At 32.2% G+C, this 19,243-nt stretch overlaps 1 long non-coding RNA gene across 1 annotated transcript; it reads left to right on the top strand.

The window, feature by feature from the left end:
* The first annotated feature begins 9,259 nt into the window (after nt 1-9,259).
* On the top strand, nt 9,260-18,931 carry LOC141278489 (uncharacterized). Its single transcript, XR_012331247.1, has 3 exons — nt 9,260-10,331; nt 16,948-17,048; nt 18,787-18,931. It is a non-coding gene; the product is annotated as an uncharacterized lncRNA (long non-coding RNA).
* The last annotated feature ends 312 nt before the right edge of the window (nt 18,932-19,243 follow it).

Here is a 19,243-nt window from a genome sequence, read left to right as displayed (position 1 = left end):
AGAAAAGTTATTTGCAGAAAGTATTTCATATTTAAATAACATATAATAATAATATATAAAATAATAATATAAAAAGTTATTTTAGCATTAAGAAAGGTACAATGTAGTCTTGTACTACAAGGCTATGTGTGTATATGTGTGTGTGTTGAAGAGCATTTATTGTCTAGTCTCTTGGATATTGATGGTTATTTCTTATTTTAAGCTGAAGAAGAAAAATAAAAAGGAAATTTCAACTTGACTCTAAAAAATATTCATGTTGAACTCTAAGAAAAAAGTGGGTTCTCAATAAATACTTGATTATGAATTAAATTGCATTCCTTGTAAACAGGAAACTTGAACTTATAGAAGAATACCATCATGAGAACTTTTCATCATAAGGATCTAAAATGCCTGTTGTAATACAACTTGGACATTAGGAAACTGATTCTATAGCTTTAGACTTGTTTATGTATACCATTTGGTCAGCATGGAAGAAAACTAACATCTAAAAGTAAAATATACACATTAACTTTTGATCACAGAGTATATAATGTGATTTTTGTCATAACTTCTAAGCATCTTTTATTAGGAGTTTTATAATTTTATTATCTGTCACATCATTTTTAACTAATTTTGAGCTATATGGTTTTATGGATGTCCATATACAAATAAAATACTTCAGATAAATGGTTGGAGATACACTTTCTTCCCTGTAAGTCATTTAAATACTTATCTTAAGTGTTTTTTTGATTAAATATATATCATTTTTATCTCTTTAAATAAGAAAAACATTTTACTCACCATCTTGCAGTTGTGTCATCAACTACTACTACTATTACTACAATTACTAAAATTAATATTAGTTAATATATATTGTGCATTTGGTTCAGATACTAAGCATTTTGTGTAAAGTGCTTCTTTTTTTTAACATCTTTATTAATAGAGTATAATTGCTTTAAAATGTTGTGTCAGTTTCTGCTGTATAACAAAGTGAATCAGCTTTATGTATACGTATATCTCCATATTCCCTCCCTCTTGCATCTCCCTCCCACCCTTCTAGGTGGTCACAAAGCACCTAGCTGATCTCCCTGTGATATGCAGCTATTTTACATTTGGTAGTGTATATATGTCAATACTACTCTCTCACTTCATCTCAGCTTACCCTTCCCCCTCCCCGTGTCCTCAAGTCCATTCTCTACATCTGTGTCTTTATTCACGTCCTGCACCTAGGTTCATCAGAACCTTTTACTTTTTTTTTTAGATTCCGTATATATGTGTTAGCATATGGTATTTGTTTTTCTCTTTCTGACTTACTTCACTCTGTATGACAGACTCTAGGTCCATCTACCTCACTACAAATAGTTCAATTTCATTTCTTTTTATGGCTGAGTAATATTCCATTGTATTTATATGCCACATCTTCTTGATCCATTCATCTGTTGATGGACACTTAGGTTGTTTAAATGTCCTGGCTATTGTAAATAGTGCTACAATGAATATTGTGGTACATGAAACTTTTTGAATTATGGTTTTCTTAGGGTATATGCCCAGCAGTGGGATTGCTGGGTCATATGGTAGTTCTATTTTTAGTTTTTTAAGGAACTTCCATACTGTTCTCCATAGTGGCTGTATCAATTTACATTCCCACGAACAGTGCAAGAGGGTTCCTTATTCTCCACACCCTCTCCAGCATTTATTGTTTGTAGATTTTTTAATGCTGGCCATTCTGACAGGTGTGAGGTGATACCTCATTGTAGTTTGGATTTGCATTTCTCTAATGATTACTGATGCTGAGCATCTTTCGTATGTTTGTTGGCAATCCGTATATCTTCTTTGGAAAAATGTCTATTTTGGTCTTCTGCCCATTTTTGGATTGGGTTATTTGTTTTTTTTTGGATATTGAACTGCAAGAGCTGCTTGTATATTTTGGAGTTTAATCCTTTGTCAGTTGCTTCATTTACAAATATTTTCTCCCATTCTGACAGTTGTCTTTTTTGTCTTGTTTATGGATTCCTTTGCTGTGCAAAAGATTTTAAGTTTCATTAGGTCCCATTTGTTTACTTTGTTTTTATTTCCATTTCTCTAGGAGGTGGGTCAAAAAGGATCTTGCTGTTATTTATGTCATAGAGTGTTCTCCCTATGTTTTCCTCTAAGAGTTTTATACTGTCTGCCCTTACATTTAGGTCTTTGATCCATTTTGATTTTATTTTTTTATACAGTGTTAGGGAGTGTTCTAATTTCATTCTTTTACATGTAGCAGTCCAGTTTTCCCAGCACCACTTGTTCAACAGGCTGTCTATTCTCCATTGTATATTCTTGCCTCCTTTATTAAAGATAAGGTGACCATATGTGCATGGGTTTATCTCTGGGCTTTCTATCCTGTTCCATCGATCTATATTTATATTTTTGTACCAGTTCTATACTGTTTTGATTACTGTAGCTTTGTAGTATAGTCTGAAGTCAGGGAGCCTAATTCCTCCAGCTCTGCTTCTCTTTCTCAAGATTGCTTTGGCTATTCGGGGTCTTTTGTGTTTCCAAACAAATTGTGAAATTTTTTGATTCTAGTTCTGTGAAAATTGCCATTGGTAGTTTGATAGGAATTGCATTGAATCTGTAGATTGCTTTGGGTAGTATAGTCATTTTCACAACGTTGATTCTTCCAATCCAAGGATGTGGTATATCTGTCCATCTGTTTGTATCATCTTTAATTTCTTTCTTCAGTGTCTTATAGTTTTCTTCATACAGGTCTTTTGTCTCAGGTAGGTTTATTCCTAGGTATTTTATTCTTTTTCTTGCAATGGTAAATGGGAGTGTTTCCTTAATTTCTCTTTCAGATTTTTCATGCTTAGTGTATAGGAATACAAGAGATTTCTGTACATTAATTTTTTATCCTGCTACTCTACCAAATTCATTGATTAGCTCTAGTAGTTTTCTGGTAGCATCTTTAGGATTCTCTATGCATAGTGTCATGTCATCTGCAAACAGTGACAGTTTTACTTCTTCTTTTCAGATTTGGATTCCTTTTATTTCTTTTTCTTTTCTGATTGTTGTGGCTACAACTTCCAAAGCTATGTTGAATAATAGTGTTGAGAGTGTGCAACCTTGTCTTGTTCCTGATCTTAGTGGAAATGGTGTCAGTTTTTTACCATTGAGAATGATGTTGGCTGTGGGTTTGTCATATATGGCCTTTATTATGTTGAGGTAGGTTCCCTTTATGCCTACTTTCTGGAGAGTTCTTTTCATAAATGGGTTTTGAATTTTGTCAAAAGCTTTTTCTGCATCTATTGAGATTATCATATGGTTTTTATCTTTCCATTTGTTAATATGGTGTATCACATTGATTGATTTGCATATATTGAAGAATCCTTGCATTCCTGGGATAAACCCCACTTGATCATAGTGTATGATCCTTTTAACGTGCTTCTTTTATTTCAGTTAGTGATTTCTTTTATTTCAATTAGTGATTCTGAAAGTAATATGCATTAATACAATACACCAAAATTGTACCTGGCAACTGCAGAATATATTCCAGTATTACTTCATGTTACTCTTAAAGTTGTCTGTATATAAGTTGAGTGTTACTTACCTGAAATGTAGTAATTGTTTACATATTATTACAATGTAATAATATTTTACATAACCCAACCAAATGGATTATGAATGGTAAAGTTGTAAAAGTTTTACTTGTATAAAATCATTCAAAAACAATTAAATTTTCAAAAAGTTAAAATGTCAGTTTTACTTAATTTTCATTTTAAAATTGTGATATATCTCAAACTGTATTCTTTAATTTTTTAATAATTTTAAATATATAAACAAGAAAATAATTGAATATATACTAAAATTGATTTTTGAGTTGATTCATTTGGATTATATTTATTTTTCATTAAAATTGATTGTAATTGGGTACATGCAAATATAAATAAACTTTATTTTTAAATCTTCATTTTTTATTAAATGAAACCAAAGGTGAAAAATTATAACTACATAATTATTAATTTTGTTAAAATAAAGACAACTATATTTTATGTAATATGTAATAACTTAAATGTATTTATTTAATTACTTAATCAATAACATTACCAGACCACAAGAACAAACTATACATATTATTATAATTAAATTCTGTCTTTATATCTTGCTTACTTACAGAAAAATCGTATTTTCCTATTCTGTCAATATGGAAGCATGATTTTCAAGGTAAGTAGATATATCACATTTTATTTAACTGTTACCTTAATTTTAATTTTCTTAGTGTTTAGAATTATATTATGTGGTTATATTTGTATTTTGTCCCAGTCCCTACACAAGCTAGATGTAGTCTTGTTTCTAATTTTTCTCCATGTTTCATAACATTTTTCAGTCTCCTACAGTGTATCCTTCTTCTATTCAAAACCTTTCATTCTTTTAATCCCACTGGACTAAGCTTTTGGATAGCACATCTTCTCTATTTACATTCACCATCTAGAATGAGGGTTGGGCCAAATACAATCCACTGCCTGGTTTCCTAAGACCTGTGATCTAAGAATGGTTTAATGTTCTTTGACAAGGCCACAATGAGCCTAGAAAATATCCTTAACTGTTCCTGAGTTGTTCTATGTTATGAGTATGTTTTGGCAAAATCTCATACAGTGAATAAAACAACTAATTTCTCGAAATATTTCTGCTTCATAATTCAATTCAAATGAATAACAAAGTGAAAGGACTTTCTCACTTTTTAAACTAAAACTGTTACTTATTTGGAATCCAACTTTGATTTCACAAGTTCAAATTATCTCAGTGCTTTGAAACCATTTTCTCTGAGATGTTTAACTTAACATGACATGCAATATGCATCTGAATATTTAAAATGATGAACATTTTAGATATAGTCTATTTGATGAATTTAAGGTGGAAAGAACCTAATTGACAAACAGCTGATCTACAAAACAAGTCTGTAGATATAAGTGGATGGCATTTTTGGAGATCCGGAAACTAATTCCTGCAGATCTAAAAACCTACAGTTGCTGGTAAGTAAAAACCTTGGTATTCCACTTTCAAACACTTTAATCAAGTAGATATATTTCTAGTGTCATCATAATACAGTGACACTAGGAATCAGTGTAATGTGGGCTTTATAACAACAGAACTACAGGTCAGGCACAATTCTACCTTTGACTTTATTCAGGTTTACCAATATATCAAAATAGAAGAAGAGGAAGAGGGAGGAGAGCGAGGAGGAGGAGGAGAAGGAGAAGAAGAAGAAGAAGAAAACAAAGAAGAAGGAGAAGGAGGAGGAGGAGGAGGAGGAAGAGGAGAAAAAGAAGAAGGACGAAGAGGAGAAGGAGGAGGAGGAGGGAGGGGGGAGGGGGATAAGAAGAAGGTGGTTCTAAAAGTTGCAGGCAGTTCAGAGAGGTATTTTGGGAAAATAAAATAAAAAGTAAAAATATTTAACTGGGGCTTCCCTGGTGGAGCAGTGGTTAAGAGTCTGCCTGCCAATGGAGGGGACACAGGTTCGAGCCCTGGTCCACGAAGATCCCACATGCCGTTGAGCAACTAAGCCCACATGCCACAACTACTGAAGCCCGAGTGCCTAGAGCCCATGCCCTGCAACAAGAAGCCACAGCAATAAGAAGCCCGCACACTGCAACAAAGAGTAGCCCCGGCTCCCTGCAACTAGAGAAAGCCTGCGCACACTGCAACAAGGACCCAACTCAGCCAAAAATAAATAAATAAATAAATTTATTAAAAAAAATATTTTACTGTATTATGGGACAAAAACTTATCATGTTTATAGTTTTTATTAAATACAGGCAATAGTTATTTGATTATTCCTATTGTATTTACATTCTCTTTTTAAAAAGTTTTACATTTATGTACCTTAAGAATATACAATAACATAGGTTATAAATTTAATACTCAATAAAGGGTTTAAAGAAGAAGTTAAATGAATTTCTCTTTTAGAGGACAGAAACATTATAAAATATTGTTATATTTTACTCACACATATTATTTATTTACTGTATCCTAATTGCCACTGTTTAGTCCTACTTATTGCTTAAATTATAATAACATTTATGTAATAAAAAATTTAATAATACAGAAAAATCTATTTCAAATAAATATCTATTTTCACATATTTATGTTTAGGTAATAACACTTTTGTCTGCAAGTTTTTATTATATATTATATGATCATGTTTTGTTAAAATTTAATATGTTCAACTGGCTCTCTAAAATATTGGTTGCTCAAGAGATGCGATTATGCTGTTATTAAGTGAAATTTTATGGTTTTAATTTTAAAAAAAGAGCCAAATTCATAAACTGATCCATAAAAATAAGTATTTGTAAAAATTACCAGTAATAAGGAAAAGGATTCTCGGATGATATAGATATCAAACAAAGTTAATGAAAGAATATTTTGAACACATTTTTGCCAAAAATTATGTAAAATATTTTTGAAATGTATGGATATGAAAATATATAACTTACTAAAAATGATGTAAGGAGAAATAGAAGACCAGAAATATCAAATCATAATTAATTTAAATTAATTAATTTTTTTTTCCACAGAAAGTAATCGATGTTCAGTTTCAGTCTTACCAAATATTTAAGAAAAGAATTCAACTCTTACCATACACTTTTTTGGAGAATGGCGAAAGAAGGTACACTTTCCATCCTATTTGTTGAGCCAATAATATTCTAATAGCAATTTTTGAGCCAATAATATTCTAATAGCAATATTCTAATAGCAATATTATTCTAATAATATTCTAATAGCAATGACTTAGAAGAGCACAGAAAGCAAAATCACAACCTGTTATTCTAATGAACATAGATGTAAAGATTGCAAACAAAATACTTGTTAATTTGATAATCAACATGTGAAGAAATAATTAATGGTTTTATCCTAGAAAAGTGAAATTTGTTTAGTCAATTTATGTACTCACAAGATTTATATCTAATAAAGAAAAAGTATGTGACCAGAGAGATACAAATATAGAATACAAAAAATTTCACATTTATTCATTATAAAAACTCCTAGCAAACTATGTATTGGAAAGGAATTTTGATAAAGTACATCTATAAAAGTTTAAAATAATCACCACACCTAGTTGTGAAATATTGAAAGCTTTCCCTTTGAGAGAAAATGCCTCCATATTATCTGTTGCTGGAAGTCCTAGCCAGTACAATAAGGTAAGACAAAGAAATAAACAATATATGGATAAGGAAGAAAGAAATGTAACTGTCAATTTTCTTAAATTATATTATTGTATACAAAGAAAAGCCATGAGAATCTCCAAATAAAATATTGGAGTTAATAAGAGTTGATAACAAGGTTTCTGGATACAAAATATATATGCAAGATTAAATAACCTGTGTTTCTATTTATCAGCAGCAGCTTGAAAGTACAATTTTAAAAAATATTCTGAGATGAAAATGCACAAGATACCGCTACATAAAAAAATGACTAAACATAGATCAATCTTGCTAATATAACATTGAGACAAAACAGGAAGTTCATATATCTCTATCTATCTATCTATCTATATCAACACAAAATATATATATACACATATATATATAGTAAATCAGTAACTTGAACCAATATTTTATAGGTTAGACATTTTTAACTATTAAACTGCATATATGTGTTTTATGCATTTTTATATATTTTTTACAGTACCCATAAAAATTTCTTGATAGAGGAAGAGAAAAATAGGAAGAAAAACTGGTTCCTTGAAAGCCACATGAGGAAAGTATTTCAAAAAAGGGGTGGGGTGTAATTATTTATTATATTCAGGTAAGATTGCAGGGCTTCTGTTTATGGAAAATTGTAGTTTCTAATACAAAGTTTGGAATTTAACATATTTACCTTCTTAGAATTGTCAGAACTGGGCCTAGGTAGGTCTCTACTGCCAGGAACAGAGCCTGTCCCTAGAGAAGAAAGAAACAGTCTCATCACTGTGGGCATATTATTCTAGCAAGACAGAGGAAGGGTTCCATGACCAATATCTTCTTCCAAACTTACCAACTAGTTATTTTACTTCTCCTGATGTAATGAGAATGAGCATTGAGAGGCCTAGAGGTAATGGTACCACTTTTTCAGGAAAGAAGCCTCCTGGAATTAACTGTTAAACCGATGATCAGTCAAATAGATGGCTATCCTCCCAAGGGAAGACAAGGTCCACAGGTCACAAGACCTCTTAAGAGTTGCTCTTTTTATCTTTCTCTGAATCATTCAGAAGAGATATTACCTTGACAGGCATAGAGTCAAAAACTTGAATTATACTTTTTTACCCTTTACTCATTTGGTTTAGAAAGTAATTGAAAACAATGTCTGTTTCTTCACTAATTTTAGATCTCAGTATATTTACATTCATAATCTTATCTAATGTAAGTATTCAGTTAATTAAGTAATTTGTTATATATTTAATTGTATTTTTTTTTCTTTCAGTAGTATTTATTGAACTCCTAGTATAGTCCGGGAATTGTTCTAAGTATTGATAGGAATTCTAAGAGCTTTTTATTTCAGGTCAACATTTTATTACTGTAAATTTTGCCATGGCTCTTAATTCACCCTTTTGCAAACAAAGTATTGCTTTAGTCATTATGACACATAAAACAGATGTGGAAAAATCAGTGGGGTCCTAAAAGTAAACCATGCCTCTCAATTTAGCAACCATCACCATAGGAAACCCATCCCTACAGCACGAGATTAAAAGATCAAGAAACATGTCAGTCTTAAACACACTTTAGTTTCCCTCAGAACACAAAGAAATAGAAAGGATTGAAAAACCGTGGTTACTTTTTATATGTCACTGACTCCCAATTTAGGTTTATTATGTGACAGTATAAAATAAAGTGATTATGCTTACTTTTATTTCAATTTGTATTTTAATAGAAATATTCCCCAGTGTGTTATTATATGTCTTTGGAGAAGTGAACAAGTATTTTTAAATATAAATAATTACTGTTACACTCTATTTAATGCTTTACATGCTAACCATGTAGCAGACTAACATTTTCAGAATTCTATTTCATTAATACTATATAAATTCTATATTTGGACATCATTACATTTAATCTAACAATATGTATGTATTAATAGAACTTTAATAACTCAGTTTATTAAGGAGATTGTTACCTTTCCCACAGTAAACTAATAATATTTATTAAAAAGGACCAGTAATAAGTCTCTCTGAATATTTTGAATATATTTTAAAATGACTTCACTTCTTTACAGAATCCAGGGCTGCTCTTGTATGCAAAGTTTTAAAAATCCTTTAGGAGATAGAAGATTACAGAATGGAATTCAGAATGTGACAACAATCTAGCTGTATTACAAATGCATTAAACAATCTAACCGAAATGGATAGGGGAAAAGATGCAGCCCTAGAGAAACTTTGGAAACGAGTGGAATCTGTAAGACTGAAGGCAAAGAATTTGCAGATAAGCACTGTACGGTGGTTGAGAAGGTTGTTTCCAGGGTACAGAAGTTAACAATTCTGTCACTACTGTACATGTATACTGGAAACGAACAGCTAAGTAAGTGGATGGCAGATTGTGGGAGCCAGGTTTCTCACAGTTTGATTGAGAGTTTGCAGATAAGCAAGGAGAGGGGGCTAAAATGATTGGTGGGGTCATGGGTTATAGTTGGAGATGCTATGAACTCACAGTTAGCTTAATATAGATGTATATATTTACATATAAAATACTTATAGATATGTGTATATATACAGATTAGTATATACACATATATTTCCTTGCTGTATCAATTAAGAGAGCCTGGAAACACTATCAAAATCCAGTAGCAATGTGGATATCAATGCACATATCTTGGTTTTTATTATTATTTTTCAAAAAGAGGAGCTAGAGCTTCTTGGAGAAATGTCTGATTCTAGAACTGGGACAGGAACTATACAAGATGAACCTGGAGCATCTCCCATTGTCAGAAAGTAAGGAAATACTCAATAAGAAAAGAATACCTACATTTATGGGATTACATCAAAGGGAAATAAGGGTTAATTGGAGGTCCCAGTGGCCAAAACTGGAACAGTTTAAGCAATAAGATAAAATAGTATTGGATTATAACTCAAAGTATAAGACAAGTATGTATGAGTTCATACTGATATGAATAAATAATCTTATAAATAAATAACTGGAAAAGACAAATCTCTCTGGTAGAAAAATTTCATATAATTTATGCAGATACTTCACCCTCATGGAGGAGATTCATGCATCCCCACTCTTTAAGTGTGAGCTGTGCGTGGTGAATTCCTTCCAAAGAATACAGTATGAAAATATGGGAAGAAAAAGAGCCACCTTGCAGTGGAGAACTCTGACAAACACTATCACAACCAGGTGATCAAGGTCAGTATCAACAATGATAAATCATGTTGATAGTATGTACTCAATATTATGTGACAAAAATGATACTTTACAGTTGTGGTCTTCTTTCCAATAAATCGTAAATCCAGTCTGACCATGAGAAAAACATCAAAAAAATTCCAGTAGAGGGAATCTTGCAAAATTCTACAAAGTCACATTCAAAAACAGGCAAGTCTGAGGAATAGCCACAACCAAGAAAAACCTAAGGGGACATAACAAGTAAATGTAGTGCGGTACCTTGGAACAGAAAAATACTTTACATAAACACTCAGGTAATCTGAATAAAGTAGGTAGTAGTAGTGTATCAATATTGGTTCATTAATTATAACAAACATACATACTAATGTAAGACGTTAATGATAGGGAAATTCAGTGAGGAGGTATTTGTACCATCTTCTCATTTTTTTGATAATTTAAAAACTTTAATAATAAAGTATATTAGAAAACATTTATTTTACTAAATAGTTACATTTCATAAATATATTTTTTATCCAAAAGTCTTATTATCCATGCAAAGGTTAAATCAAAATCAAAATCTTGCTATTTCCTTAGACACCTGTCATAAATGACGGTAAAACCTACACCCAGATTCTTTAGTGCATCTTTAAATTCTCCTGTGTTCAGAAATGAATGGTTAATGGCTTTGCATTGTGTGTCTGTGTGTTTTTAAATCTTTTTTTCTTTCTTATCCAAGTCCTCTAACCCTTTTAGAAGCTAAATTTTGTCATTTTAATATGACGGTAATTGCTATACACTACTCTACTCAGTATCCAAGGATATTGCCTTGGGAAAAAAAATAGAGATAAGTGCCCTATTGAGTTTAAATAGATTTGTTCTGCAGATATGCCAGAGTACATTTTATTATTTTTTAAAAACCTACCTCTGTAAAATGAATCTGATTCAATTGCTTCATATTACTGATGGTGAGATTTTGAATGAGATTATTTTGTCCTACATAAAAAATCTGAGAAAAAAACAAAAAAACCTTTTGGTATAAACTATACACCCTTTGTCTCTGATATTAATGAAGAGTGTATTTAACTAGACAGCTCTGAAATCATTTCCAAGGAACAAATTGTGATATCCACAAAACAGTTTATGGTGACCTGTAGCATCTTTTTTTCTAAAGAAGTAACCTATGCATTTTAAGGGTGAGTATTTGTGTTGCAATCATTCAAGTTTTATAATACATTACCCTAATTACATCAACAGAACAGACATATTTTATTGGATTTAATAGTTGAAAATAGTATGAACAGAGACATGGAATCAATAGAATATACTCCCCCCCACCACCCTTTTTTAAGTTGGCTAAGTTTTGGAAATGTCTAATCCCAAACTTTCAAATTTAATTCCAGGACACTTTCATCTAATAAAATCTTTAAAATGCATAAATAGTGGAACTGTTCAGGTTGAAAGGGTATGGAGGAGGTGGAAAAGAAAAGTTGTTTATCCTTGTTGCTAACCCCTCCATCCTCACCATCACAGAATCTTGTAAATTTTGGAACATGGCCTGAAAATTAAATGACACAGATCCAAGTGACTTCATTTATCACTAAGCTTTTAAAGGGATCCTTTTAAAGAAAAGTGAAAGTCTGAAGGGAAGAAGAAATTATAAGATGTTGAGGGACTTATTGAAAGTTTCATAGTGAAGGGCAGAACTAAACTTGATAAATATTCAGAAATATTCAGAGAGAATAGAGACCTTGAGTCCATGACTCCTCTTTCTACTACACCACACATCTTCAATCATAATTATGATTATGAAGGAGGAAAATTGAACACTTATTTAAAATATATGACTTAATTTAAAGAAATTGAACTGCCTAAATAAATCTGGGGATGTAGTTTTCTAATTCAAAACCGCAAGTTGTTCAGTTACTTCATTTTAAATTCATTTTAAATTCCCAAATCACAGCTGATATCACAATGCCTTTGCTATTTTACCAAATCTCCGTACTGCCCATGCTGTTATTTAACCATGTTCTTACAGCAATAACTTACATCAGTAATTTTTTGAATTTCAGTAAATTTATTTTCAAAGAAACATGTACTCAATCCAATTGTCATTAATAGAAGTTAACTGTCAAAATAAAATCATTGGAATTCAAGAAAATTCTCTCTAGAAACTGTTATGTGTCAAAAGCTGCTCTTGCTTTGTTAAAAAAAAGACTCATCTCATTTAAGAGATTTTAATGCAACTTAGAAACAAACAGATTTCTTTTTGGAAGATTGGGAAAGAAAATTAGAGAGTGATCTTTCTAAGGCAATACCTTGTTAATTTTCTTTGCCAGTCTACTATTTTTTCCACTTCTTCCAACATATCTAACACTCTAGCAACACACCATTCCCTGAAAACACATAATTTCACTTTACCTTCTTCCAGGAAGAATGAAAATATTTCCTTCTCTCTGACGCTTCTTTTCTACCCCAGAAAGAAGGATCATTTCCTTCTAAGAATGCTTCTATGGTATGCTTTGTCTGTATTTTAAAAAATCACTTTGTCTCATTTTTTTGTTTCTCTCTCTCTCTCTCCCCCGCTTCTCTCTAGCTAAAATATATTACATACAATGATACAACATGGCTTACTTATTTAAATTATCAAGAGATCATGGCACCCACTTAGGTTTATAAAACCTTTTTTTTCTAATTTTAAAGAAATGTTTGTTTATTGTGGAAAACAAAAAATATAATAATTGATTTTTAAAATTATCTGTATCCTATACAAATATTGTTTTTATTTTGGAAAACAGCATTTCAACATATGTACAAAATGTGCACAAATGTTTTTTGCATAATGTGATTATATGTATATTAGTGTTTACCCCAAAACATGCAGTGAATCCTTTTGTGTATCACTAATTTTTACTTATTTTTTGATGAATGAATAAATAAATAAATACATAATAAAATTCATATTCCTGAACTTTGATACCTTTCTGAATTAAAAGCAATCATTGATGCAGTGACAAGGAAATTTAACTACCTTGTCAGTAACTACTTCAATTACTATGATCAGAGCTTTTAAACTTTTGTTACTTCAGACTATGTGTAAAATTAAGGTGTTGGACATATAATCTTAAAATAGTGAAGGAAATGAATTGACCAATAAAGGTTCTTGGTGGCAAGAAATAGCAAGGAATTCTGATACATTAAGCAGAAACTTAATTGGAAATATATAAAAAAGCTCTGAGAATTCAAGGGAAGGCTGGAGTTGTTTAGGAAAATGGACCAGAACAAAGGAAACCTGGGTACCAAGAATTGTAGGTAAGATCACACAATTGAAATTGTGTACTTAGAATTTCACTTTAATCACTATTACTGGATTCTTGCTGCCTCTGAACTCTCTCATTGCTGCTGCTGTGAATAATCTCTCTTTTGACAGCATCTTTGTGGTAGCTCAGCTGAATTTTATGTCCTGAGAGGGAACATCTGATTGGCCAAGCTTGCATGCCCACACTCAAGAGCTAGAACAACAAAGGGTAGTATGTTCATGTAATGGAATTCTACTCATCAACTAAAAGAAAAGCAAAGGAAAGAGAAGGGAAGGAAATATATGAGGAACAGAAGAAACTCAAAAATGTCATGTTAGGTAAAAGAAGGCAGACACAAGATAATGCATACTATATGATGTCTTTTATATGAAATTCAATACCAGGGAAAACTAATCTGGTAGTACTAGAAATCAAAGCAATGTTTGACTAACAGAGGTGGGTATTGACTGTAAAAGGTCATGAAGAAACCTTGGCATTATGGATGTATTCTATATCTTGACTGTGGTGGTGGTTATAAATACTAGTAGTTGCTAGGAACAACAAAAACTTGATGTTTTTATCGCTTTTTTTACACTTCATTATTACTATTTTATCCTGATATGACATATTTGCTAATACTAACAGGGTTGAACTGGAGACTTATTGTAAAACCTTACTAAATTTCATTAATTTCCTAAGACCTTGGCATAGTTACTGATCCCATTTAAGTAATTGTTCACAATTATTTATCTCCATGATGCAGAGGAAGTTAGGGATGTGGATTCTGCCTCAGACCGTCTGAGTTAGAACCCCAGCTCTGCTCCTGACCAACTATGTGAACTTGGCTGAGTAGCTTAACCTCTTTTTACCTGGGGTTCTTCACTCATAAAATGGCAGTAATAATAGTGCCTATCTTTTGTAATAAACTTAATACCTGGAGCATGGTAACTGTTCAATGTATATTAGCTATTATTATCTGAAAATTATCAATCTCTAAAATATCTTTGACCCTTTTTATATTGTCATCTGATGTTGACCATACAAATGGAAGGACAATAAATGAATGAATTTATGGAGAGTAAGTCACTATAAATCTCTGCTAAATGAACATTTTTTTAGACAGCCCAAGTTAGAAGCTGATTTTAAAAAACCAACCAGTTTTACTTTGGTCTGAATTTCCTTTTAGAACCAGTTTCCAAAGGGTGCTCCTGGGTAGAGCCATCTAGGAAATCTTGACTGGTATTTTAGAAAGAGAGATTTTGTAGTTAAATATGCTTTAGCATGGCAGAGAACTAAAGCTTGCCAAAGGATTCATGACACACCTGTAGCAAGATTCTCAGAAGCCACAGCAAAAATATTTGCTTACTTTTTAAAGAAGGGTATTTAATCATTAGAAGGAATTTTGATCAACACACATGATAAACACTTTGGAAATTAGACATCCAAATTTTAAATATAAATAGGGAACAATAAAGGCATTAACATTTCATTTTTGTTTGATGAGTAAAGAGAGATTTCTAACAAACAATATTTTATTTAAATTCAATCCAAAAGTGTTTAAAACTAAAGCTGTAAATAAAACTCCTGGAATAGCTAAAATTTGTCATTAAAACTTCTTTTCTTGAATCATTTTGGTTTTCTTCATCAGTGGTGTACCATTTTTATTTATATTTCATATCTCCCTCCCTCATATATATATCTTTCCTCACCTAGGCACCTAATATGTCCATAGTGTTGTTCATTGTGTTATTTCCCTTAGGGGAAATGTGACTCTGAGTGGTCCCTGACACCATGGAGGGATTTTGTATAATCTGGCTTTTTTAATAATAGGTGTGTGACCTTGGACAAGTTTATATCTCTGTATTTCCACTTTCATGTCTGTAAAACTGGGAATATAATAGTATCTCCTCCTAGATTTATTGTCATAATTAAATTCATATATATAAAGTGCTTAGAACAGTGCCTAGCGCATAGTAAACACTATAAAAGTGTTAGCCATTGTCATCATAATAATCATTATTTGTACTACTAGTAATAAATAAAAAATTCTATAAATGTTTATGTTTTGTAGGAGAATCTCATAGAAGAGAACTTACAAGATTCAATGGGTAGCATCTAGATTTGAGGAGAGTATTTTCAGGGCATTGACCTGCCTCAAAATCCCTTAACTCATATCACCTACTCCATCTATTCATGAAGCCAGGCCTATACAAAATAAATGTGCTCTTTATTCTCCAGACAGCGAATATGATAAAAGAATGTGATAGTCATAGCCCTGGACTGGTAAAATCAACTATAGTTATCTTTCTTTCAGCTTATCACAAAGAATATTTTAAAAATTCATATTTTAGACTTTTTTCAATCCTATGTATTCAGTGGCCATAGGGAGGTTATAAACATTAAGTCAAAAGCTCTACTGTGCAATATTTACATTTTTTTTACATTCCATTCTTCCTATTAACATTCTTGTCTAGTTATGCCAGATAAAACAGTTTTTATTTTTTTAATCATAAGGTACCTTTCTAAAATTTAACCAATTTTGGAGAAATATTTTTAGCTATTAAGTTACCTGATAGAGTTTTGATTTAGTTCATATTCAAAATATGATGTTGTTTTCCTGTTTATAAAATATATTTTCTGGAATAAGGCAAAATTTCTGTTTTAATTATAATGTTTGAATCACACAAATATAGAACTTTTCATAGATGTTTTATTCTATTTTATGTTTGAGTAAAATTCTGATTTTTTGTTTGTTTGGTTTTTTTTTTTTTTTTTTTTTCGGTACGCGGGCCTCTCACTGTTGTGGCCTCTCCCGTTGCGGAGCACAGGCTCCGGACGCGCAGGCTCAGCGGCCATGGCTCACGGGCACAGCCGTTCCGCGGCATGTGGGATCTTCCCGGACCGGGGCACGAACCCGTGTCCCCTGCATCGGCAGGCGGACTCTCAACCACTGCGCCACCAGGGAAGCCCAAAATTCTGATTTTTTTAAAGAAAACTACATGATAAGTGAATACATGCTCCTTCAATTTCTTTAAATAAAATAATTTTAAATACCCCAAAACACCAAACTTCATCACTTGAAAATTTCAGTAAGTACTACACAGAAGTTAGAAAATTATTTTTTGAAAACCACATTTTATAGGAAAATATTGTAATTATTAAGAGATTTTATGTTTTATAATTATTTTTGCAAATCTTACTGTGTGAACAACTCATGGTTGAAATAGTCAAAAAATAAGCATTGAACTTGATTATTAGTATTTCATAATCTGTCCTGTATCAAATATATTTTTTACAAATTTTTGGCTGCAGTGTTTTTATCTTGGATCCTCATTTTTCATCAGAGAAAAGACAGTCCACTGTCTTATGTCAATCACTGAAAGAAAAGGAATACATGAAATTAAGAAGAATTAGAGAAACTATACAAATACTGGTAAATTTTGAGGTAAGTGAAGATTAATTTATATCAATTAAGAGAAGAGTACACCTATGTTTTGAGCATCTGCTTTATTTCACACATTATGACAGCGTCAAAATTATCATCCACAGTAAACATGGCTTTTGATCATTAGGGGAAAAAATGGCAGGAGTATGAGTGTTTGGCGTGTTTGATGGTCAAGGATAGGAGATAGCAGTTAATGTAAAAATCATGGATTATTCTCTATTCAGGGGCAGTATTGTTTGAAGACTAGATATTGTGTCTCCAAATGTAAGATCTCATTTTTAGATAAATGGCCCTTATTCTGTAGCATCTGACTTTTAATGATGTAGCATCATGCACAAAAATGAACAAATGGACAAGCCAACCCAAACTTAAGTCTCATCCTTCCTCCCTATCTAGTCCTGTCATCCTAGTATGCCCCTTCTCAGATAACATACCTTATAGGACACCTGACTCCAAGCTTTTCAAATTAAGTTTAGGTTCCTCAGAGAATGACATCTAGTTACAATTTCTGATTTTAAAGTATGAAAATGCCTCCATGATTAGTTGATTTATCCTATTCATAACTCCAGTCCTCCTAACACTACTGACTATATATTCTATACTGACCCCAAAGCTCCCAGATCAGACAGACTCTGTTATAATAGGCCCCAATTTTATGTTTGGCGTCCATTTGTTCACTCATGCAGCCACTCATTTCTTTTTTAAAGGAATATTTATTAAAAGCCTACTCTGCGCCAGGTATTGTTATAAGCATTAGAGTATGACAGGAGCCTAAGTTTGAGTTACTAGCATATAATAATGAATGCAAAAAAAAGAAAAACATGTTTCTTATGTTTGTTTTTGGCTGGAACAGGTATTTTAAGTTCAGATATATGAAAGAATAGAGGGTGGTGTCAGGTGGTAGGAATAATTGGTATCAATCAATTTCAGGTATGACAAAGCAAGAAATCCTGGAACGAATGTCAAGCTAGTTCAGAGGCACCTGCTGTTCAGGACAAAGATTCCATACGTCAGATAATTTAGATATAATCAAAGCACTCTGAAAAAATAAAAATCAGGAGGTCAGGCATCAGTAATGAGTGTTAGGAGCTCAAAGAATATTGTTTTGGCAGAAAGAGAATGACATATATGAAGAATGTCTAAATAACAGCTGTAAGATAGTTGCAACAGGAATTGTTCAATTTTGGCTAAAAAATAAAAAAGTCCCTTTGTGACCAATTGGACTTGCTCCCTCCTATTATAGAGGTTTTCTCTAAAATTAGATTCAAACTTAAGTTTAAGGTAAGTGAATACAACCTAAGAGAGCAGATGATGAATAGTAGGGTAGTTCTACTTGCTTTGTCTAGAGTGAGATACTTTAGATTACAACAGCCAAGAATACTTTGTTCAAACTTACCAAAGTTTCAAAACTGCAGAGAAGAGTATGATGAATCTAGAGAGATGGAATCACAGGCTCCCCAAAAGACTTCTAGGCATTAACAAAGGCAAGGAAATACAAAAAATTCTGAGCCACCAGCACAGTGGAGAATTAGTAGCAACATGGAGGAGTGGCTGCAGAGGTGCATGAGCAGGTCGTTAGTGGCTCCATAATAATTTCCATAAGCTCCCTCAAAGCCTAGCCATATAAACACATGATTCAAATAAAAACGTGTTAGCTATGCAAGTCCAGTCTCAAGTTCATTGACACTTCTCCTCCACCTAAATTGCAACTTCTGTGTCCCTCCTGATATGAAATCAGGACCAGCCACTGCACAGGACCAGAGACTGTACAGGAGCAGCAGAGACCCACTGGACCTGAAGGCCAAGTGGACAGACAGAGACAACAGACACCTCAGAGGCAATGGGGACACAAGGTGAAGGTCTGCATGCTCTACCTCCATGTTGAGTACTTTAGTATTATGTAAAAAGGATCCTGAATCACAATATGATCCTAAATAAAGAGAAATCCTCTGAGATGAACTGTTTTATCACCTAGGTCATATAAACACTAAGAATTGGAACATTATGTAAAATAAAAATATGCTTCTTGGGCACTTGATTTTTCAAAGATGTAATTTATATTCTTGATTCTATTTATGATATGTGTTTCTAGAGCAGAACTTAACTACACATAATTTTCTAAGTTTAATAGATTTCATTCATTTAACAATTTTTTTGGCCAACTACCATGTGCCAAGCCCACTTCTTGGGATTAG

The sequence above is a fragment of the Tursiops truncatus genome, chromosome 4 (genome assembly GCF_011762595.2).
Source record: "Tursiops truncatus isolate mTurTru1 chromosome 4, mTurTru1.mat.Y, whole genome shotgun sequence".
Classification (NCBI taxonomy): Eukaryota; Metazoa; Chordata; class Mammalia; order Artiodactyla; family Delphinidae; genus Tursiops; species Tursiops truncatus.
Note: the sequence above shows the minus strand (reverse complement) of the source record. Positions and strands in the feature narration are given on the sequence as shown.